Genomic DNA, 26,504 nt, shown 5'->3' on the forward strand with positions numbered 1-26,504 from the left:
TTTTAAGATGATGGCAGTGCCTCCGCCACGCGCCTCATGTCTGTCCTGTTTTAGGCTCGAGTAGCCGACTAGGACTGCTAGCATGAACATAGGGCCTGCTGCTCGTGCAGCCAAGACTCGGTGATGGCAAAGAAGGTCGAGGTTTTCTGTTAAGGTAAAGTCAGCGATCTCTGTTGCATATGCAACCAGAGATCTAGCCTTTATTAGTGCTCCTTTGAGTGGGAGGATGGGGTGATCTAAGGTGGGTGTAGGAGGGGTTTTGGTGGCTACATTCATGGATTGTTTAACAGTACAGTGCTTAGGCGTAGTGGAACAAGGGCACCAATTGACGGGACGTTTGATACTTATGGTGTTTTGGCTAGAGAGGGGATGGCTTCTTTTGAGGTCAGGTACTGGAATAGATCTAACAAGAGGTCAAATATTTTGGCCAGTCTAGTATTCCTGGTGTCTGTTGTACAGGGATCACTTGGGCGTAGCGCCTGGCTCCTCTTACTAGGTTTGGGAGAGCGCTGTGAGGTATCTGTAAGCATAGTAAGGCTGTTCAGGTGTGGCGGAGCGCAGTAGTGGGGGGTGGACGGTGTGGCAGAGTACCTTAGTATATTTAGTGAGAGTAATGTGCCTACGGCGATGAGAGTAAGGCTAGTAGTAAACATACTGTGATGAGAATCTCAGTACCATAACATGAAGCGCTGTGTAGTGCACAGGTAATAGGTAGACTTCTTTGAAAGACAGCAGCGGGTTAAGTAGAGGCAGGGATCGCTCGGCAACTGTAATGGTAAAGTGTGTCGACCAGAGGATTATGGGACGGTGCTTGAGTGGAGGCAATGAGTGAAAGGTTGAATAAGAACGGTGTTGTGCTACTGGTATGATGTTTAAACACAATGTAATACAATGCAATGGGATTAATCAAAGTACAGTACAGTATATCGGCAGGTCAAGCTGCATTTGAAACAGTGCTCGGCAATTGCAATTGGTCCGCAGGATTGGACACTGTAGATTGGTCAATATTGGATACAGTGCATTGGTAAATGTGTACATTGAATGCGGCCCTAGGCAGCTAGTATGAGGGATAGTACCATGTAGAGGAATGGGGTGTGCTCTCATAGCATCCCAGGTATAGGTGCAAAGGCCACGGCGCTTTACTATTGGTGTGGGCAGAACTATGCAATCCAAATGCATGGGTGGACAAGTAACATCAGAAAATACAAATGCGTTGGTGGACAAGTAACATCAGCAAATAAAAATGCGTGGGTGGACAAGTAACATAAGCAAATACAAATGCGTGGGTGGACAAGTAACATCAGCAAATACAAATGCGTGGGTGGACAAGTAACATAAGCAAATACAAATGCGTGGGTGGACAAGTAACATAAGCAAATACAAATGCGTGGGTGGACAAGTAACATCAGCAAATACAAATGCGTGGGTGGACGAGTAACATCAGCAAATACAAATGCGTGGGTGGACAAGTAACATCAGCAAATACAAATGCGTGGGTGGACAAGTAACATAAGCAAATACAAATGCGTGGGTGGACGAGTAACATCAGCAAATACAAATGCATGTGTGGACAAGTAACATCAGCAAATACAAATGCCTGGATGGACAAGTAACATCAGCAAATACAAATGCATGGGTGGACAAGTAACATAAGCAAATACAAATGCGTGGGTGGACAAGTAACATCAGCAAATACAAATGCGTGGGTGGACAAGTAACATAAGCAAATACAAATGCGTGGGTGGACGAGTAACATCAGCAAAAAAAATGCGTGGCTGGACAAGTAACATAAGCAAATACAAATGCCTGGATGGACAAGTAACATCAGCAAATAGAAATGCATGGGTGGACAAGTAACATCAGCAAGTACAAATGCATGGGTGGACAAGTAACATAAGCAAATACAAATGCATGGGTGGACAAGTAAATCAGAAAATACAAATGCATGGGTGGACAAGTAACATCAGCAAATAAAAATGTATGGATGGACAAGTAACATAAGCAAATACAAATGCATGGGTGGACAAGTAACATCAGCAAATACAAATGCATGGGTGGACAAGTAAATCAGAAAATACAAATGCATGGGTGGACAAGTAACATCAGCAAATAAAAATGCATGGGTGGGCAAGTAATATAAGCAAATACAAATGCATGGGTGGACAAGTAACATGAGCAAATACAAATGTGTGGGTGGACAAGTAACATCAGCAAATACAAATGCATGGGTGTACAAGTAACATAAGCAAATACAAATGTGAGGGTGGACAAGTAACATAAGAAAATACAAATGTGAGGGTGGACAAGTAACATCAGCAAATACAAAAGCATGGGTGGACAAGTAACATCAGCAAATAAAAATGCATGGGTGGACAAGTAACATAAGCAATACAAATGTGTGGGTGGACAAGTAACATCAGCAAATACAAATGCGTGGGTGGACAAGAAACATCAGCAAATACAAATGCATGGGTGGACAAGTAAATCAGAAAATACAAATGCATGTGTGGACAAGTAACATCAGCAAATAAAAATGTGTGGGTGGACAAGTAACATAAGCAAATACAAATGCATGGGTGGACAAATAACATCAGCAAATACAAATGCATGGGTGGACAAGTATCAGCAAATACAAATGCATGGGTGGACAAGTAACCTCAGCGAATACAAATGCATGGGTGGACAAGTAAAATAAGCAAATACAAATGTGTGGGTGGACAAGTAACATCAGCAAATACAAATGCATGGGTGGACAAGTAACATCAGCAAATACAAATGCAGGGTGAGCAAGTAACATAAGCAAATACAAATGTGTGGGTGGACGAGTAACATCAGCAAATACAAATGCGTGGGTGTACAAGTAACATCAGCAAATACAAATGCGTGGGTGGACAAGTAACATAAGCAAATACAAATGCGTGGGTGGACGAGTAACATCAGCAAATACAAATGCATGGGTGGACAAGTAACATCAGCAAATACAAATGCATGGGTGGACAAGTAACATAAGCAAATACAAATGCGTGGGTGGACAAGTACCATCAGCAAATACAAATGCGTGGGTGGACAAGTAACATAAGCAAAAACAAATGCGTGGGTGGACGAGTAACATCAGCAAAAGAAATGCGTGGCTGGACAAGTAACATCAGCAAACAGAAATGCATGGGTGGACAAGTAACATCAGCAAGTACAAATGCATGGGTGGACAAGTAACATAAGCAAATACAAATGCATGGGTGGACAAGTAAATCAGAAAATACAAATGCATGGGTAGACAAGTAACATCAGCAAATAAAAATGCGTGGATGGACAAGTAACATAAGCAAATACAAATGCATGGGTGGACAAGTAACATCAGCAAATACAAATGCATCGGTGGACAAGTAAATCAGAAAATACAAATGCATGGGTGGACAAGTAACATCGGCAAATAAAAATGCATGGGTGTACAAGTAATATAAGCAGATACAAATGCATGGGTGGACAAGTAACATGAGCAAATACAAATGTGTGGGTGGACAAGTAACATCAGCAAATACAAATGCATGGGTGGACAAGTAACATAAGCAAATACAAATGTGAGGGTGGACAAGTAACATCAGCAAATACAAATGCAAGGGTGGACAAGTAACATCAGCAAGTACAAATGCATGGGTGGACAAGTAACATAAGCAAATACAAATGCATGGGTGGACAAGTAAATCAGAAAATACAAATGCATGGGTGGACAAGTAACATCAGCAAATAAAAATGCGTGGATGGACAAGTAACATAAGCAAATACAAATGCATGGGTGGACAAGTAACATAAGCAAATACAAATGCGTGGGTGGACAAGTAACATCAGTAAATAAAAATGCATTGGTGGACAAGTAATATCAGCAAATAAAAATGTGTGGGTGGACAAGTAACATCAGCAAATAAAAATGCATGGGTGGACAAGTAACATAAGCAAATTCAAATGTGTGGGTGGACAAGTAACATCAGCAAATACAAATGCGTGGGTGGACAAGTAACATCAGCAAATACAAATGCATGGGTGGACAAGTAAATCAGAAAATACAAATGCATGTGTGGACAAGTAACATCAGCAAATAAAAATGTGTGGGTGGACAAGTAACATAAGCAAATACAAATGCATGGGTGGACAAGTATCAGCAAATACAAATGCATGGGTGGACAAGTAACCTCAGCGAATACAAATGCATGGGTGGACAAGTAACATAAGCAAATACAAATGCATGGGTGGACAAGTATCAGCAAATACAAATGCATGGGTGGACAAGTAACATCAGCAAATACAAATGCATGGGTGGACAAGTAACCTCAGCAAATACAAATGCATGGGTGGACAAGTAACATAAGCAAATACAAATGTGTGGGTGGACAAGTAACATCAGCAAATACAAATGCATGGGTGGACAAGTAACATCAGCAAATACAAATGCATGGGTGAGCAAGTAACATAAGCAAATACAAATGTGTGGGTGGACAAGTAACATCAGCAAATACAAATGCATTGGTGGACAAGTAACATCAGCAAATAAAAATGTGTTGGTGGACAAGTAACATCAGCAAATACAAATGCATGGGTGGACAAGTAACATAAGCAAATACAAATGCATGGGTGGACAAGTAACATCAGCAAATAAAAATGTTTGGGTGGACAAGTAACATCAGCAAATACAAATGCATGGGTGGACAAGTAACATAAGCAAATACAAATGCGTGGGTGGACAAGTAACCTCAGCAAATAAAAATGTGTGGGTGGACGAGTAACATCAGCAGATACAAATGCATGGGTGGACAAGTAACATAAGCAAATACAAATGCATGGGTGGACAAGTAACATCAGCAAATAAAAATGTGTGGGTGGACGAGTAACATCAGCAAATACAAATGCATGGGTGGACAAGTAACATAAGCAAATACAAATGCGTGGGTGGACAAGTAACATCAGCAAATAAAAATGTGTGGGTGGACGAGTAACATCAGCAAATACAAATGCATGGGTGGACAAGTAACATCAGCAAATAAAAATGTGTGGGTGGACAAGTAACATCAGCAAATACAAGTGCATGGGTGGACAAGTAACATCAGCAAATACAAATGCGTGGGTGGACAAGTAACATCACCAAATAAAAATGCATTGGTGGACAAGTAACCTAAGCAAATACAAATGCATGGGTGGACAAGTAACATCAGCAAATACAAATGCGTGGGTGGACAAGTAACATAAGCAAATACAAATGCGTGGGTGGACAAGTAACATCAGTAAATAAAAATGCATTGGTGGACAAGTAATATCAGCAAATAAAAATGTGTGGGTGGACAAGTAACATAAGCAAATACAAATGCATGGGTGGAAAAGTAACATAAGCAAATACAAATGCATTGGTGGACAAGTAACATAAGCAAATACAAATGTGTGGGTGGACAAGAAACATTAGCAAATACAAATGCGTGGGTGGACAAGTAACATAAGCAAATACAAATGCATGGGTGGACAAGTAACATAAGCAAATACAAATGCATGGGTGGACAAGTAACATCAGCAAATACAAATGCATGGGTGGACAAGTAACATCAGCAAATACAAATGCATGGGTGGACAAGTAAATCAGAAAATACAAATGCATGGGTGGACATGTAACATCAGCAAATACAAATGCATGGGTGGACAAGTAACCTCAGCGAATACAAATGCATGGGTGGACAAGTAACATAAGCAAATACAAATGCATGGGTGGACAAGTATCAGCAAATACAAATGCATGGGTGGACAAGTAACATCAGCAAATACAAATGCATGGGTGGACAAGTATCAGCAAATACAAATGCATGGGTGGACAAGTAACATCAGCAAATACAAATGCATGGGTGGACAAGTATCAGCAAATACAAATGCATGGGTGGACAAGTAACCTCAGCGAATACAAATGCATGGGTGGACAAGTAACATAAGCAAATACAAATGTGTGGGTGGACAAGTAACATAAGCAAATACAAATGCATGGTTGGACAAGTAACATCAGCAAATAAAAATGTTTGGGTGGACAAGTAACATCAGCAAATACAAATGCATGGGTGGACAAGTAACATAAGCAAATACAAATGCGTGGGTGGACAAGTAACCTCAGCAAATAAAAATGTGTGGGTGGACGAGTAACATCAGCAAATACAAATGCATGGGTGGACAAGTAACATAAGCAAATACAAATGTGTGCGTGGACAAGTAACATCAGCAAATACAAATGCATGGGTGGACAAGTAACATAAGCAAATACAAATGCATGGGTGGACAAGTAACATCAGCAAATAAAAATGTGTGGGTGGACGAGTAACATCAGCAAATACAAATGCATGGGTGGACAAGTAACATAAGCAAATACAAATGTGTGGGTGGACAAGTAACATCAGCAAATACAAATGCGTGGGTGGACAAGTAACATAAGCAAATACAAATGCATGGGTGGACAAGTAACATCAGCAAATACAAATGCATGGGTGGACAAGTAACATCAGCAAATACAAATGCGTGGGTGGACAAGTAACATCAGCAAATACAAATGCATTGGTGGACAAGTAACATCAGCAAATAAAAATGTGTGGGTGGACAAGTAACATCAGCAAATACAAATGCATGGGTGGACAAGTAACATAAGTAAATACAAATGCATGGGTGGACAAGTAACATCAGCAAATAAAAATGTTTGGGTGGACAAGTAACATCAGCAAATACAAATGCATGGGTGGACAAGTAACATAAGCAAATACAAATGCGTGGGTGGACAAGTAACCTCAGCAAATAAAAATGTGTGGGTGGACGAGTAACATCAGCAAATACAAATGCATGGGTGGACAAGTAACATAAGCAAATACAAATGTGTGCGTGGAAAAGTAACATCAGCAAATACAAATGCATGGGTGGACAAGTAACATAAGCAAATACAAATGCATGGGTGGACAAGTAACATCAGCAAATAAAAATGTGTGGGTGGACGAGTAACATCAGCAAATACAAATGCATGGGTGGACAAGTAACATAAGCAAATACAAATGTGTGGGTGGACAAGTAACATCAACAAATACAAATGCGTGGGTGGACAAGTAACATAAGCAAATACAAATGCATGGGTGGACAAGTAACATCAGCAAATAAAAATGTGTGGGTGGACGAGTAACATCAGCAAATACAAATGCATGGGTGGACAAGTAACATAAGCAAATACAAATGTGTGGGTGGACAAGTAACATCAGCAAATACAAATGCATGGGTGGACAAGTAACATCAGCAAATACAAATGCGTGGGTGGACAAGTAACATCACCAAATAAAAATGCATTGGTGGACAAGTAACCTAAGCAAATACAAATGCATGGGTGGACAAGTAACATCAGCAAATACAAATGCGTGGGTGGACAAGTAACATAAGCAAATACCAATGCGTGGGTGGACAAGTAACATCAGTAAATAAAAATGCATTGGTGGACAAGTAATGTCAGCAAATAAAAATGTGTGGGTGGACAAGTAACATAAGCAAATACAAATGCATGGGTGGAAAAGTAACATAAGCAAATACAAATGCATGGGTGGACAAGTAACATAAGCAAATACAAATGTGTGGGTGGACAAGAAACATCAGCAAATACAAATGCGTGGGTGGACAGGTAACATACGCAAATACAAATGCATGGGTGGACAAGTAACATAAGCAAATACAAATGCATGGGTGGACAAGTAACATCAGCAAATACAAATGCATGGGTGGACAAGTAACATCAGCAAATACAAATGCATGGGTGGACAAGTAAATCAGAAAATACAAATGCATGGGTGGACAAGTAACATCAGCAAATACAAATGCATGGGTGGTCAAGTAACATAAGCAAATACAAATGTGTGGGTGGACAGGTAACATCAGCAAATACAAATGCATGGGTGGACAAGTAACATCAGCAAATACAAATGCATGGGTGGACAAGTAAATTAGAAAATACAAATGCATGGGTGGACAAGTAACATCAGCAAATACAAATGCATGGGTGGACAAGGAACATCAGCAAATACAAATGCATTGGTGGACAAATAACATCAGCAAATACAAATGCATGGGTGGACAAGTAACATCAGCAAATAAAAATGCATGGGTGGACAAGTAAATCAGAAAATACAAATGCATGGGTGGACAAGTAAATCAGAAATACAAATGCATGGGTGGACAAGTAACATCAGCAAATACAAATGCATGGGTGGACAAGGAACATCAGCAAATACAAATGCATTGGTGGACAAATAACATCAGCAAATACAAATGCATGGGTGGAAAAGTAACATAAGCAAATACAAATGCATGGGTGGACAAGTAACATAAGCAAATACAAATGTGTGGGTGGACAAGAAACATCAGCAAATACAAATGCGTGGGTGGACAGGTAACATAAGCAAATACAAATGCGTGGGTGGACAAGTAACATAAGCAAATACAAATGCGTGGGTGGACGAGTAACATCAGCAAATACAAATGCATGTGTGGACAAGTAACATCAGCAAATACAAATGCCTGGATGGACAAGTAACATCAGCAAATACAAATGCATGGGTGGACAAGTAACATAAGCAAATACAAATGCGTGGGTGGACAAGTAACATCAGCAAATACAAATGCGTGGGTGGACAAGTAACATAAGCAAATACAAATGCGTGGGTGGACGAGTAACATCATCAGCAAAAAAAATGCGTGGCTGGACAAGTAACATAAGCAAATACAAATGCCTGGATGGACAAGTAACATCAGCAAATAGAAATGCATGGGTGGACAAGTAACATCAGCAAGTACAAATGCATGGGTGGACAAGTAACATAAGCAAATACAAATGCATGGGTGGACAAGTAAATCAGAAAATACAAATGCATGGGTGGACAAGTAACATCAGCAAATAAAAATGCGTGGATGGACAAGTAACATAAGCAAATACAAATGCATGGGTGGACAGGTAACATCAGCAAATACAAATGCATGGGTGGACAAGTAAATCAGAAAATACAAATGCATGGGTGGACAAGTAACATCAGCAAATAAAAATGCATGGGTGGGCAAGTAATATAAGCAAATACAAATGCATGGGTGGACAAGTAACATGAGCAAATACAAATGTGTGGGTGGACAAGTAACATCAGCAAATACAAATGCATGGGTGTACAAGTAACATAAGCAAATACAAATGTGAGGGTGGACAAGTAACATAAGCAAATACAAATGTGAGGGTGGACAAGTAACATCAGCAAATACAAAAGCATGGGTGGACAAGTAACATCAGCAAATAAAAATGCATGGGTGGACAAGTAACATAAGCAATACAAATGTGTGGGTGGACAAGTAACATCAGCAAATACAAATGCGTGGGTGGACAAGAAACATCAGCAAATACAAATGCATGGGTGGACAAGTAAATCAGAAAATACAAATGCATGTGTGGACAAGTAACATCAGCAAATAAAAATGTGTGGGTGGACAAGTAACATAAGCAAATACAAATGCATGGGTGGACAAATAACATCAGCAAATACAAATGCATGGGTGGACAATTATCAGCAAATACAAATGTGTGGGTGGACAAGTAACATCAGCAAATACAAATGCATGGGTGGACAAGTAACATCAGCAAATACAAATGCAGGGTGAGCAAGTAACATAAGCAAATACAAATGTGTGGGTGGACGAGTAACATCAGCAAATACAAATGTGTGGGTGTACAAGTAACATCAGCAAATACAAATGCGTGGGTGGACAAGTAACATAAGCAAATACAAATGCGTGGGTGGACGAGTAACATCAGCAAATACAAATGCATGGGTGGACAAGTAACATCAGCAAATACAAATGCATGGGTGGACAAGTAACATAAGCAAATACAAATGCGTGGGTGGACAAGTACCATCAGCAAATACAAATGCGTGGGTGGACAAGTAACATAAGCAAAAACAAATGCGTGGGTGGACGAGTAACATCAGCAAAAGAAATGCGTGGCTGGACAAGTAACATCCGCAAATAGAAATGCATGGATGGACAAGTAACATCAGCAAGTACAAATGCATGGGTGGACAAGTAACATAAGCAAATACAAATGCATGGGTGGACAAGTAAATCAGAAAATACAAATGCATGGGTAGACAAGTAACATCAGCAAATAAAAATGCGTGGATGGACAAGTAACATAAGCAAATACAAATGCATGGGTGGACAAGTAACATCAGCAAATACAAATGCATCGGTGGACAAGTAAATCAGAAAATACAAATGCATGGGTGGACAAGTAACATCAGCAAATAAAAATGCATGGGTGTACAAGTAATATAAGCAGATACAAATGCATGGGTGGACAAGTAACATGAGCAAATACAAATGTGTGGGTGGACAAGTAACATCAGCAAATACAAATGCATGGGTGGACAAGTAACATAAGCAAATACAAATGTGAGGGTGGACAAGTAACATCAGCAAATACAAATGCAAGGGTGGACAAGTAACATCAGCAAGTACAAATGCATGGGTGGACAAGTAACATAAGCAAATACAAATGCATGGGTGGACAAGTAAATCAGAAAATACAAATGCATGGGTGGACAAGTAACATCAGCAAATAAAAATGCGTGGATGGACAAGTAACATAAGCAAATACAAATGCATGGGTGGACAAGTAACATAAGCAAATACAAATGCGTGGGTGGACAAGTAACATCAGTAAATAAAAATGCATTGGTGGACAAGTAATATCAGCAAATAAAAATGTGTGGGTGGACAAGTAACATCAGCAAATAAAAATGCATGGGTGGACAAGTAACATAAGCAAATACAAATGTGTGGGTGGACAAGTAACATCAGCAAATACAAATGCGTGGGTGGACAAGTAACATCAGCAAATACAAATGCATGGGTGGACAAGTAAATCAGAAAATACAAATGCATGTGTGGACAAGTAACATCAGCAAATAAAAATGTGTGGGTGGACAAGTAACATAAGCAAATACAAATGCATGGGTGGACAAGTATCAGCAAATACAAATGCATGGGTGGACAAGTAACCTCAGCGAATACAAATGCATGGGTGGACAAGTAACATAAGCAAATACAAATGCATGGGTGGACAAGTATCAGCAAATACAAATGCATGGGTGGACAAGTAACATCAGCAAATACAAATGCATGGGTGGACAAGTAACCTCAGCAAATACAAATGCATGGGTGGACAAGTAACATAAGCAAATACAAATGTGTGGGTGGACAAGTAACATCAGCAAATACAAATGCATGGGTGGACAAGTAACATCAGCAAATACAAATGCATGGGTGAGCAAGTAACATAAGCAAATACAAATGTGTGGGTGGACAAGTAACATCAGCAAATACAAATGCATGGGTGAGCAAGTAACATAAGCAAATACAAATGTGTGGGTGGACAAGTAACATCAGCAAATACAAATGCATTGGTGGACAAGTAACATCAGCAAATAAAAATCTGTGGGTGGACAAGTAACATCAGCAAATACAAATGCATGGGTGGACAAGTAACATCAGCAAATACAAATGCATGGGTGGACAAGTAACATAAGCAAATACAAATGCGTGGGTGGACAAGTAACCTCAGCAAATAAAAATGTGTGGGTGGACGAGTAACATCAGCAGATACAAATGCATGTGTGGACAAGTAACATAAGCAAATACAAATGCATGGGTGGACAAGTAACATCAGCAAATAAAAATGTGTGGGTGGACGAGTAACATCAGCAAATACAAATGCATGGGTGGACAAGTAACATAAGCAAATACAAATGCGTGGGTGGACAAGTAACATCAGCAAATAAAAATGTGTGGGTGGACGAGTAACATCAGCAAATACAAATGCATGGGTGGACAAGTAACATCAGCAAATAAAAATGTGTGGGTGGACAAGTAACATCAGCAAATACAAGTGCATGGGTGGACAAGTAACATCAGCAAATACAAATGCGTGGGTGGACAAGTAACATCACCAAATAAAAATGCATTGGTGGACAAGTAACCTAAGCAAATACAAATGCATGGGTGGACAAGTAACATCAGCAAATACAAATGCGTGGGTGGACAAGTAACATAAGCAAATACAAATGCGTGGGTGGACAAGTAACATCAGTAAATAAAAATGCATTGGTGGACAAGTAATATCAGCAAATAAAAATGTGTGGGTGGACAAGTAACATAAGCAAATACAAATGCATGGGTGGAAAAGTAACATAAGCAAATACAAATGCATTGGTGGACAAGTAACATAAGCAAATACAAATGTGTGGGTGGACAAGAAACATCAGCAAATACAAATGCGTGGGTGGACAAGTAACATAAGCAAATACAAATGCATGGGTGGACAAATAACATAAGCAAATACAAATGCATGGGTGGACAAGTAACATCAGCAAATACAAATGCATGGGTGGACAAGTAACATCAGCAAATACAAATGCATGGGTGGACAAGTAAATCAGAAAATACAAATGCATGGGTGGACATGTAACATCAGCAAATACAAATGCATGGGTGGACAAGTAACCTCAGCGAATACAAATGCATGGGTGGACAAGTAACATAAGCAAATACAAATGCATGGGTGGACAAGTATCAGCAAATACAAATGCATGGGTGGACAAGTAACATCAGCAAATACAAATGCATGGGTGGACAAGTATCAGCAAATACAAATGCATGGGTGGACAAGTAACATCAGCAAATACAAATGCATGGGTGGACAAGTATCAGCAAATACAAATGCATGGGTGGACAAGTAACCTCAGCGAATACAAATGCATGGGTGGACAAGTAACATAAGCAAATACAAATGTGTGGGTGGACAAGTAACATCAGCAAATACAAATGCATGGGTGGACAAGTAACATCAGCAAATACAAATGCATGGGTGAGCAAGTAACATAAGCAAATACAAATGTATGGGTGGACAAGTAACATCAGCAAATACAAATGCATGGGTGGACAAGTAACATCAGCAAATAAAAATGTGTGGGTGGACAAGTAACATCAGCAAATACAAATGCATGGGTGGACAAGTAACATAAGCAAATACAAATGCATGGTTGGACAAGTAACATCAGCAAATAAAAATGTTTGGGTGGACAAGTAACATCAGCAAATACAAATGCATGGGTGGACAAGTAACATAAGCAAATACAAATGTGTGCGTGGACAAGTAACATCAGCAAATACAAATGCATGGGTGGACAAGTAACATAAGCAAATACAAATGCATGGGTGGACAAGTAACATCAGCAAATAAAAATGTGTGGGTGGACGAGTAACATCAGCAAATACAAATGCATGGGTGGACAAGTAACATAAGCAAATACAAATGTGTGGGTGGACAAGTAACATCAGCAAATACAAATGCGTGGGTGGACAAGTAACATAAGCAAATACAAATGCATGGGTGGACAAGTAACATCAGCAAATACAAATGCATGGGTGGACAAGTAACATCAGCAAATACAAATGCGTGGGTGGACAAGTAACATCAGCAAATACAAATGCATTGGTGGACAAGTAACATCAGCAAATAAAAATGTGTGGGTGGACAAGTAACATCAGCAAATACAAATGCATGGGTGGACAAGTAACATAAGTAAATACAAATGCATGGGTGGACAAGTAACATCAGCAAATAAAAATGTTTGGGTGGACAAGTAACATCAGCAAATACAAATGCATGGGTGGACAAGTAACATAAGCAAATACAAATGCGTGGGTGGACAAGTAACCTCAGCAAATAAAAATGTGTGGGTGGACGAGTAACATCAGCAAATACAAATGCATGGGTGGACAAGTAACATAAGCAAATACAAATGTGTGCGTGGAAAAGTAACATCAGCAAATACAAATGCATGGGTGGACAAGTAACATAAGCAAATACAAATGCATGGGTGGACAAGTAACATCAGCAAATAAAAATGTGTGGGTGGACGAGTAACATCAGCAAATACAAATGCATGGGTGGACAAGTAACATAAGCAAATACAAATGTGTGGGTGGACAAGTAACATCAACAAATACAAATGCGTGGGTGGACAAGTAACATAAGCAAATACAAATGCATGGGTGGACAAGTAACATCAGCAAATAAAAATGTGTGGGTGGACGAGTAACATCAGCAAATACAAATGCATGGGTGGACAAGTAACATAAGCAAATACAAATGTGTGGGTGGACAAGTAACATCAGCAAATACAAATGCATGGGTGGACAAGTAACATCAGCAAATACAAATGCGTGGGTGGACAAGTAACATCACCAAATAAAAATGCATTGGTGGACAAGTAACCTAAGCAAATACAAATGCATGGGTGGACAAGTAACATCAGCAAATACAAATGCGTGGGTGGACAAGTAACATAAGCAAATACCAATGCGTGGGTGGACAAGTAACATCAGTAAATAAAAATGCATTGGTGGACAAGTAATATCAGCAAATAAAAATGTGTGGGTGGACAAGTAACATAAGCAAATACAAATGCATGGGTGGAAAAGTAACATAAGCAAATACAAATGCATGGGTGGACAAGTAACATAAGCAAATACAAATGTGTGGGTGGACAAGAAACATCAGCAAATACAAATGCGTGGGTGGACAGGTAACATAAGCAAATACAAATGCATGGGTGGACAAGTAACATAAGCAAATACAAATGCATGGGTGGACAAGTAACATCAGCAAATACAAATGCATGGGTGGACAAGTAACATCAGCAAATACAAATGCATGGGTGGACAAGTAAATCAGAAAATACAAATGCATGGGTGGACAAGTAACATCAGCAAATACAAATGCATGGGTGGTCAAGTAACATAAGCAAATACAAATGTGTGGGTGGACAGGTAACATCAGCAAATACAAATGCATGGGTGGACAAGTAACATCAGCAAATACAAATGCATGGGTGGACAAGTAAATTAGAAAATACAAATGCATGGGTGGACAAGTAACATCAGCAAATACAAATGCATGGGTGGACAAGGAACATCAGCAAATACAAATGCATTGGTGGACAAATAACATCAGCAAATACAAATGCATGGGTGGACAATTAACATCAGCAAATAAAAATGCATGGGTGGACAAGTAACATAAGCAAATACAAATGCATGGGTGGACAAGTAACATCAGCAAATAAAAATGCATGGGTGGACAAGTAAATCAGAAAATACAAATGCATGGGTGGACAAGTAAATCAGAAATACACATGCATGGGTGGACAAGTAACATCAGCAAATACAAATGCATGGGTGGACAAGGAACATCAGCAAATACAAATGCATTGGTGGACAAATAACATCAGCAAATACAAATGCATGGGTGGACAATTAACATCAGCAAATAAAAATGCATGGGTGGACAAGTAACATAAGCAAATACAAATGCATGGGTGGACAAGTAACATCAGCAAATAAAAATGCATGGGTGGACAAGTAAATCAGAAAATACAAATGCATGGGTGGACAAGTAAATCAGAAATACAAATGCATGGGTGGACAAGTAACATTAGCAAATACAAATGCATGGGTGGACAATTAACATCAGCAAATAAAAATGCATGGGTGGACAAGTAACATGAGCAAATACAAATGCATGGGTAGACAAGTAACATCAGCAAATACAAATGCGTGGGTGGACAAGTAACATAAGCAAATACAAATGTGTGGGTGGACAAGTAACATCAGCAAATACAAATGCATGGGTGGACAAGTAACATCAGCAAATACAAATGCATGGGTGGACAAGTAACATCAGCAAATAAAAATGCATGGGTGGACAAGTAACATCAGCAAATACAAATGCGTGGGTGGACAAGTAACATATGCAAATACAAATGCATGGGTGGACAAGTAACATCAGCAAATACAAATGCATGGGTGGACAAGTAACATAAGCAAATACAAATGCGTGGGTGGACAAGTAACATCAGCAAATACAAATGCATGGGTGGACAAGTAACATCAGCAAATACAAATGCATGGGTGGACAAGTAACATCAGCAAATAAAAATGCATGGGTGGACAAGTAACATCAGCAAATACAAATGCGTGGGTGGACAAGTAACATAAGCAAATACAAATGTGTGGGTGGACAAGTAACATCAGCAAATACAAATGCATGGGTGGACAAGTAACATCAGCAAATACAAATGCGTGGGTGGACGAGTAACATCAGCAAATACAAATGCGTGGGTGGACAAGTAACATCAGCAAATACAAATGCATGGGTGGACAAGTAACATCAGCAAATACAAATGCATGGGTGGACAAGTAAAATAAGCAAATAAAAATGCGTGGGTGGACAAGTAACATCAGCAAATACAAATGCGTGGGTGGACAAGTAACATCAGCAAATACAAATGCGTGGGTGGACAAGTAACATGGACAAGTAACATCAGCAAAGAATAAAACGCTAGGTGTTATCATGTGTGGTATATGGTGTATAAATCGCTAGGATACACTCATATGATGTGAACAGCTACTGGGCTATTAGCGTACCAGATTGTGTGCTGTTTGAAGGCATTCACAGTGTAGCAGCGACTTGAATTGATCAGTAGCGTGCTAGGCAGTTGATCTGCGAAGCTATGCCGCTCAGAGTCATATGTTCATAGTTCATTGTGAGAGGCGCACTGGCCCAAATACATGTGCTGGTGGCATGGGAAGTTTCAGATGATGGGACGTAGGAGTTATATAAGGTCAATTATGTATTATTATGTGGATATACAGGCAGAGTAAGGTGAAGAAATACTACGAGTAAGAAAACGGCAGTTGTTTGAAGCGTATGGGTGAGGAGAGGGGTGCAAAAGTTAGCTGCATTTTGCTGAGGGTTTGTGGCAGAGGATGGTGGATGTGGGGTGTCCCTCTGCGCCCTGTGGCAAACAGGGGCAAACAGGTCTTTATACTGGCGTTCGACAGGTCGGCTCCTTCTGCCTGCCGGCGGATGTACAGTCGTTAATTCAAACGCGTTGCTTAGCAACGTGATGGGCGCTCAGCCTCAATGTGGCGCCGCACTGCGCCCGGCATTTTGTTTGAAGAAATGCTGTGAAACAAAGGCAATTACGATCGCGGGAGGGAATGATCAAATAGTGCCAAAACAGTGGTGTGCCTCTGAAGAGCGCTAGGTACACGGATGTGCACCCAAAGGCAAGATTCAAGGTAGCCTCACCAAGAAGGGGTGGGGGACATCGTAGTGTGCTTTCGGTCGTTGTCTGCATCAGCAAGGCAGTCTGGTCACGGCGGTCTGGTGCTGTTGAGGTTGTCTGGCACAGGGTGTGGGGGAATTGTGCCCAGGAGGGCAAGCAGGGCCTTATACTGGCCTTCGACTGGCCGGCTCCTTCCGACCTGCCAGTGGATGTTCAGTCGTTAAATTCAAACGCGTTGCTTAGCAACATGATGGACGCTCAGCCTCAATGAGGCACCACAATGCGTCCGGCATTTTGTTTGAAGAAATGCTGTGAAACAAAGGCGATTACGATCGCGGGAGGGAATCAAATATGGCCCAAACAGCAGTGTGCCTCTGAGCGCTAAGTACACGGATGTGCACACAAAGGCAAGATTCAAGGTAGCCTCACCAAGTAGGGGTCGGGGACATCGTAGTGTGCTTTCTTGTGTGCATTCAGTGTATTCTGTTATAGAGTCTCCCCCATAAAGGGGGAGAGTGTATTCTGCTACAGAATCTTCCCCATCAAGGGGGTAGTTTATTCTGCTACAGAGAGTTACCCTTCAAGGGGCAGAGCTCATTTTGATACAGAGTTTCACCTTTCAAGGGGGAGAGTTTATTCTGAAACAGAGTCTCCCCCATCAAGGTAGAGAGTTTATTCTGATACGGAATCTCCCCCATCAAGGGGAGAATTTATTCTGATACAGAATCTCCCCCATAAAGTGGAGAGTTTATTCTGATACACAGTCTCCCCTTCAAGTGGGAGAGTTTATTCTGATACAGAGTCTCCCCCTTCAAGGGGAGAGTTTATTCTGGTACAGAGTCTCCCCCATCAAGGGGGAGAGTTTATTCTGATACTGAATCCCCCACATAAAGTGGAGAGTTTATTCTGATACAGAGTCTCTGCTTCAAGGGGGAGAGTTTATTCTGATACTGAATCTCCCCCTAAAGTGGAGAGTTTATTCTGATACAAAGTCTCCCCTTCAGGGGGGAGAGTTTATTCTGATACTGAATCTCTCCCATAAAGTGGAGAGTTTATTCTGATACAGAGTCTCCCCTTCAAGGGGGAGAGTTTATTCTGAAACAGACTCTCCGCTTCTAGGGGGAGAGATTATTCTGATACATAGTCTCCCCCTTTCAAGGGGGAGAGTTTATTCTGATATTGAATCACCCCATAAAGTGGAGAGTTTATTCTGATACAGATTCTCCCCTTCAAGGGGGAGAGTTTATTCTGATACAGAGTCTCTGCTACAAGGGGGAGAGTTTATTCTGAATACAGAGTCTCCCCCTTTCAAGGGGGAGAGTTTATTCTGATACAGAGTCTCCCCTTCAAGGGGGAGAGTTTATTCTGATACTGAATCTCCCCTTCAAGGGAAAGAGTGTATTCTGATGCACAGTCTCCTCTTCAAGGGGGAGAGTTTATTCTGAATACAGAGTCTCCCCCTTAAAGGGGGAGAGTTTATTCTAATACAGAGTCTCCCCCATCAAGGGGGAGAGTCTATCCTGATACCGAATCTCCCCCATAAAATGGAGAGTTTATTCTGAAACAGAGTCACCGCTTCAAGGGGGAGAGTTTATTCTGAATACAGAGTCTCCCCCTTTCAAGGGGGAGAGTTTAGTCTGATACAGAGTCTCCCCTTCAAGGGGGAGAGTGTATTCCGATACTGAATCTCCCCTTCAAGGGAAAGAGTGTATTCTGATGCAGAGTATCCCCTTCAAGGGGGAGAGTTTATTGTGAATACAGAGTCTCCCCCTTAAAGGGGGAGAGTTTATTCTGATACAGAATCTCCCACATCAAGGGAGAGAGTTTATTCTGATACAGAGTCTCCCCATCAAGGGAGAGAGTTTATTCTGGTACTAAATCTACACCATAAAGAGGCGAGTTTATTCTGATACGGAGTCTCCCCTTCAAGGGCGAGAGTTTATTCAGATACAGAATCTCCTCTTCAAGGGGGAGAGTTTATTCTAAATACAGAGTCTCCCCCTTCAAGGCAGATAGTTTATTCTGATACAGAGTCTCCCCATCAAGGGAGAGAGTTTATTATGATACTGAATCTCCCCCATAAAGTGGAGAGTTTATTCTGATACAGAGTCTCCCCCATCAAGGGGGAGAGTTTATTCTGATACAGAGTCTCTCCATCAAGGGAGAGAGTTTATTCTGGTACAGAGTCTCCCCTTCAAGGGAAAGAGTGTATTCTGATACAGAGTCTCCCCTTCAAGGGGGAGAGCTTATTCTGAATACAGAGTTTCCCCCTTAAAGGGGGAGAGTTTATTCCGATAAGAGTCTCCCCCCATCAAAGGGGAGAGTTTATTCTGATACAGAGTTTCCCCATTAAGGGAGAGAGTTTATTCTGATACTGAATCTCCCCCATAAAGTGGAGAGTTTATTCTGATACAGAGTCTCCCCTTCAAGGGGGAGAGTTTATTCTGATACAGAGTCTCCCCTTCAATGGGGAGAGTGTATTCTGATACAGAGTCTCCCCTTCAAGGGGGAGAGTTTAGTCTGATACTGAATCTCCCCTTCAAGGGATAGAGTGTATTCTGATGCAGAGTCTCAACTTCAACGGGGAGAGTTTATTCTGAATACAGAGTCTCTCCCTTAAAGGGGGAGAGTTTATTCTGATACAGAGTCTCCCCCATCAAGGGGGAGAGTTTATTCTGATACAGAGTCTCCCCATCAAGAGAGAGAGTTTATTCTGATACTGAATCTCCCCCATAAAGTGGAGAGTTTATTCTGATACAGAGTCTCTGTTTCAAGGGGGAGAGTTTATTCTGATACTGAATCTCCCCATAAAGTGGAGAGTTTATTCTGATACAGAGTCTCCCCTTCAAGGGGGAGAGTTTATTCTGATACTGAATCTCCTCCATAAAGTGGAGAGTTTATTCTGATACAGAGTCTCCCCCATCAAGGGGGCAGGGGGAAGTTTATTCTGATACAGAGTCTCCCCATCAAGGGAGAGAGTTCATTCTGATACTTAATCTCCCCATAAAGTGGAGAATTTATTCTGATACAGAGTCTCCTCATCAAGGGAGAGAGTTTATTCTGAAACTGAATCTTTATTATAGGGGAGGGTTTATTTTGTGACACCAGCTGAAGGAGCAATCAAGTGGTGTGGTGGCACAGTGGTGCTGCAGATACAGGATGCCGCCAGCACACGCAATCTAAAGTGCCATGTAAATTACATGACACATTACACTGTTTGAGCTGGCGGGCCCTCTTTTATGCAGCGCCTCTCTGGAAAGTGTCAGGCAATTATTTTCTATTGGTGAGCCGCTCTCTAGTAGAAAGTCATTGACTGACACTTTACATGACAGTGAGTGACAGCGGCAAGAAACACCCTGCGTCTTTGCATTCTGGTAATTGTTTGCAGTCTAGGAGCAGGAGCATCCAGAAATCACACGCAGGGCACTGGTAGACCTGGGGCCGTCCCAGTGTACATTCATTCTCTATTAGACTCTATATAACTGCACCACTCTGGGTCTTGCATCTTACTTTGCTATCCAGCTATGTTCCATGACCGTAGCAGCGCCGTCGCGTGCTGTGATGGTGTTCCTCCATGGTTTAGATTGGGATACTGGGATGTCATCCTCATGGACTGGAGTTATTCTATCTATTGGACATTGAGGGGCTCCATTGAGATTTATGTGTGTTCTTCGAGGTGGGAGGGTTCTATACTCAATTGCTTTCAGGCCACGTGCTTGGACTAGGATGTCACTGCGAATGAACCACATCCCATGGAGTGTCTAAACCAGTGTATACATTCATTAATGAGAGAATCTGTGTGTTCCATTTTACCCTTCTCTAATCTGGGGATGCCAGTCAGATGCAAAGGGAATCCTAGACTTCTCTTGAGATGTGGTGGATCTTGTTTGTGCATGGCTATTGTAGGGACAATATATGTCATCCCTTTTTTCCTACACAATAATCTGCAGTTGTGCGTTCCCCCAAGGAACCGGCTTTCTGCTTACTCTCAACTTTGAAACATTAATTCAGGGGGTGCACAGCAGAGGCGCTGCTGGGGGGGGGGGCGGCTAATTTGGGGGATATAGCCCCGGGTCTTTTGGTTGTAGCACCGATAGAATATCAGGGTCTACAACCAAAAAGGCTAGCAAGCCCCGAGTCCCAAAAATCCCAACATTAGTGTAGCCCCAGATCTATTCCAGACCTAGCAACACCCCTGGTGCACAGTGTATGTGAGGAACCTGTACACGCACGCACCTATACGCGTACTCCCCACACACACGCGTGGATGCACACACTTGATTCCCTGAGTGTGTGCCATGCCACCATTTTTATGAAACACGGCCCCATGCAATAAGGGATGACCCTGGAGAGTGTTGATATTAAGTATTAATGGATGTTTCTGTTTGCTTTATGAAATAAGTACATCATCAAGTTTGTATGCAAATAATATTCCAACAGGAAGTAGCATGCTGGATATTGTGTAATTTCAGGAAAGTCAAGATGCAACTTGTGAACTAATTTCATGTTTCTCCCTCTGATGTTCGAGTTTAACCGATCCAAAGGTATTTTAAGACTGACATGCTTGTTCATTAATAGTGTTTTGAAGCTTCCCCCTAATCTATTTGGCAATTAAACTGTCACAGTGTGCTCACAACTGCACCATTTTCCCCAGACCATCAGATCCATGGATAACTCCAACTTCTGGACACAAATGCTTTACAGTCCAATATATGTGAGCCTTGAATTAGTTGGCATGTGCTTCAGAACTGCACTGTTTTCTCCTGTGTGCTGTACACGCTATACAGCAGAGCCATCGAACCCTAAACAAGTCTCAGTACAGCAAATTGAACAAAACATCTGATGGATCAGTCTTCAGAAAGATGGCACTTTTACTTTTCTTGTTTGCAGTGAGACCAGTGTTGGCTCAGAGGGGCAGTAGAGTATACACCCACCTTGGGCCTCTCTTCCTTGCTTCACTGCACTCCCCTGGCACACACACAGGTGATGCTTGGCCTAGCTCACTAACTGGTTATATAAACAAGTGTGTGGGTAGGATTGAGATGTGCAGACAGCACTTGGGCATATGTGTCCCACTCACCTCAGCCTGCAGATTGCTTCATCACTAAGTGGCGATCCCTGCGTGCCAGCCCCAGCGCGGCTGCTGCATTTTATAAGTGGTGGGGCCTCACTATTTTTTCCCGGTTAGTGCAAACCCAAACCTTTCAAGGTAATTACTTTATTATATAGATTACATTTCAAGAAGCTGGATGCCGCTTATGCGGCAAACTGGAGATGTTGGAAACAACGAGACATCTGATGTTGTCTTGCCCAAGACTCTTAATCCAAAGAAGAAGGTTTTGGGGCGAGTGGGTGGAACGAATTAAGCAATCTATGGAAGAGGAATACTGGGAAAGACTGGTGACAGTAGACAGGATTTGGCGCACCTTGGATGCCCTCAAATTTGTAGAATGGATTTTCACGGTGATAAACAATGGGGAATTACGTTATAAATTACACAGACCGGGTCTAACCAATAAGGCTGACCGAGGTGGAAGTAAGAGAAAATGGGTCCGGTTTTCAGACACAAGTACCCACTCAAATGAGGAATAAGGCAATCATAGCCAGCAAGGGGAGGAAAACACACAATTATTATAAGGGGCCGGAGAGACTTCCAACAAATGAACCATATAAACCAGGGGGCAGTAGGAACCTTTAGAACTGCAGGAGGCTATATCAACACCGAAGATTCCAATATTTAATCATCTTCTGGTAACTTTATAAAGGCACAGATTTGGATTTTATACAACGGGTTAATTTTTTTTGCCACCCAACATGCCAACTGTTGGGTGTTCTGACCCACGTTTGGACTATTGTGCTGCAACATTTGGTGCTGTGGGTTTAGAAAATCCAAGATGGCCGAAAAAGCCCACATTGCGCCAGAATCCAGGAAAACCACGCAGTTTTGGCACATACCAAAATGTTCCCCTGACCTGCCACCCACCAGTGTGAGCGTGTTGGGCCAGGAGTGCCATGAGTGAAATGTGTGCCAAAGGAAAAACAGCAGTGCCGGTTGGCTCAAAAAGCGCTTTGAAATCACCTTTGTTTCTCTGAAATGCAAGCTAAAAATGCCTATTTTAAACATTGCAAGATATTCAAAAATCTCAATGAACACCAGCAGACATTTGGCAGAAGGTAGACTTGTGTGCATACAAAATCTGGAAAGAGAAATAATGAAACTGGCTGAGCTGTGGATGTCAGCAGCCTAAGTTAAATTGGACTGAAAGACACTAAAATCGAAATGTTTAAAATAAATGAATGACCTACTTTGAGTGTCACATAGGTTGCAACTGTTTAAATGTCATAGTTTTGAACTTAGAATCAGCATCCTAGCTGCATGTGTAAAAATTGTAAATTTGATTTGAATGAAGAAAAACTGGGAACAAAAGTGACATTTGGCTGAAGCCTGGCTTGAAGAGAGTGAATTCTGCCCGGCAACTACCCCCAACAGGAGTTGAATCTTGCTCAGCCACTCTTCCCAGGCCTGGCTGCATTCTGCTGCCCCCACCAAAAGGAGATGACACCTCCCTGATTGAATCAGGGGAGGAGGACCTAGGACTGAGGGAAACAGAACAATGAGCCTTCCTTGGCTCAGGCAAATGTTAAATTAGGGGGGGGGTCGTAAATGGCCTCCTCTTGAGAGAAACTGGGAGGGGCAGTGCCTCTGTGAGCAACTTGAGTTGGAGCAAGTGGACAAACCAGAAATTCCACCATGTGCTTTGGGAAACCACACCCCTCTGGGCCAGAGCATAATTTTAAAAAGATGGATAATTCATAGTATGGACTTGTCAAAATTATACAATTAATATCATTATTCTTGTGATCTTTCTGTGCACATGTTAAGAGGTGTTAGGAATCTGTGGTATGTTCTTGGGGGTAGTAGTGGAAAATAAGGTATTACTCTAAATGTCTGTATGTTAAAAATCTGACACTTTATCATCCGATGCCCATATTCCTTGTGCATGTTTGTGTAAATTCTGGAAAAGTTTAGAGGTTGTGTTCTTGATGAAACGGGCAGAATTCTGTCATAAGTGGACACAACATTTTACAAAGGCAGGGATCGGATGGTTTCGTGCTACAGAAAATATGTTAACTGGACATATAATATTAGAAAAATTGTACCTAGATAAATATGTATTTGGATCAAGAATAGATTTGTGTGCAAATTGACCAGAGGTGGATCCTTTGACCCACAAACTACCTCATCACGATGGCACTCCATTTCCTTCCCCCAATCAAGGGAGAGAGGAAAACTTCGCCAATGATAAGTTGTGAGGGGCAGGCTTAGTTATGACAACACACACCCATTTTCTAAAGACATAAAAAGAGCCACTGGAAGCCAGACAGGGACATTCATTTTCCAACCTTCAACTGAATTCCTATGCAGCACGCTGACAGAGAACTCCAGAAGCAAGAACTCCAGAGATCCAGTCTAACTCCAGAACAAAAACTCCAAAGAGCTGAACTCTTCAGCAGGCCTCAAAATCTTTTGCAAACTACTCAACCGCTGGGCTGTGCGGTTTGCTGCTTGCTAAGAGTCCTGTGTATCCAGAACAGAACCAGTACTCAGAAAGCAGTGCGGTATCCAGAATCCACTTGATCCAGACCAGCAGAACCAGAGACCCAGACCAGACCGCTGTGGACAGAACCGGTGGCTGATTGACCCGCCGAGCAGAGAGAACCGCAGCTAAACTTGTTGACCAGATCTGTGATGAGGCCATTCCTTTCAAATTTATAGTGTGAGTACCCAGCTAGAACTGTGCAGAACTCATCTCTTAGCTTAAAATAATCTGATTCAAAACATTTGAACCTGTTTAGAACTGTATCATAAGAAATCTTGTGTTCCTCCTGTTGATTCAAACCTTTCAAAGCGCATCTGTCATTTCGAAACTGTAATTTCATTTCTGAAAAACTACCTTTACAAAATCTTCTGTATCTTTGGAACATGCATCCTAGGAATGAAATTTAACTTATATTGTAAAGCTAAGATTCCCAGCTTTCCAAACCGACTTGCTACTCCTTATAGCGCCTCCGTAATTGTGCTCGACGCACTCGAAAAAAAGTGTCACGATTTGACATTTTGCTTCATTTCAACTACGTGTAGAAAGATCTGTCCTGTGCTTCCATTACTGAAACCCGTTTTCAACCTGATAATCCCTCATGAATCATTGTTAGTGTGGACCTGAACTGATTTAAAGTATCTCTCACTCACCCTGAACCTCTAGAGGGAATTAAAATCAATTTTAGCATATTTCACTCCCTTGCAAATCACCTGAAAGTCTTTCGCCTGTGTTTCAAAATCATCCCTGGTGCTATAAACTTGCTAGGGGGAACTGAATTCGTATTGTACTGTGATTGTATTTCTGAAGACTTTATGTGTTACTTCCATCACCTTACATTGCATAGGGGGGGGGGGTGAGTTGTCAGAAAAAAAGTGATCATATTATCTTTTGCTGAAATCATATCAAGTTTATTTCTGTACTGCCTTTTATTCATCTTTGCATCTCCTTGAAACCATAAAACATTCTCAGCTACCTTATCCTCTATACTACTCCTAAGTAATTAAACCAGTGTGCTAGTATAAGATCATCCATTGTTGATCACTGTCATATGTCTAAGTGTGATATCAAATATTAATTTATTATAAAAGTGTGATATATACCTATTGTTTAATTTTTTCAAATAAACCTTTTTAATTTGCAAAACAAACCTACTTCTTGGCTCAGTGGGGTCAGGGGGATTCTAAGAGAGGGGCGTTATACAAGGGTTCATCATCCAGATTATAACTTGTCATAAAAATATATAAATAAGGGCTTCCCTTGAGCAATCCCAGACAAGGCACTGACTTAGTGGGAATGCTTGATTGGAGTCATTAACAGATTGGGGGCATGAGCCGGGGATTCTGGATTAGATCTATCACTTGTGCAGATTAATACAGTGTGCTAACTGACAGGATATATAAATTCTGTTGGATCACCATCCACGAGGAGTCTATCTCGTCAAAGATGGCCGTCGCCATCATCCACCCGGGAATCCTGCCTCTTGCATAGGAATTCAGTTGAAGGTTCCCACCTGGGAATCCTGCCTCTTGCAGGCTTACAGCCCGCCCCATCAGCTGATTGGGCCACCGAGGCTTGAATAGCCTATCGTGAATCGCCGGAAGGCGAAGCCGGCTCGAGCAACCAAGGCACGAGAAGGAAGGCACTTCGCCTGTCCCAGCCTGTCGCTCTTCACATACCATCTAGTGAG

The sequence above is a fragment of the Ambystoma mexicanum genome, chromosome 12 (assembly GCF_040938575.1).
Source record: "Ambystoma mexicanum isolate Mex_15411 chromosome 12, UKY_AmexF1_1, whole genome shotgun sequence".
Classification (NCBI taxonomy): Eukaryota; Metazoa; Chordata; class Amphibia; order Caudata; family Ambystomatidae; genus Ambystoma; species Ambystoma mexicanum.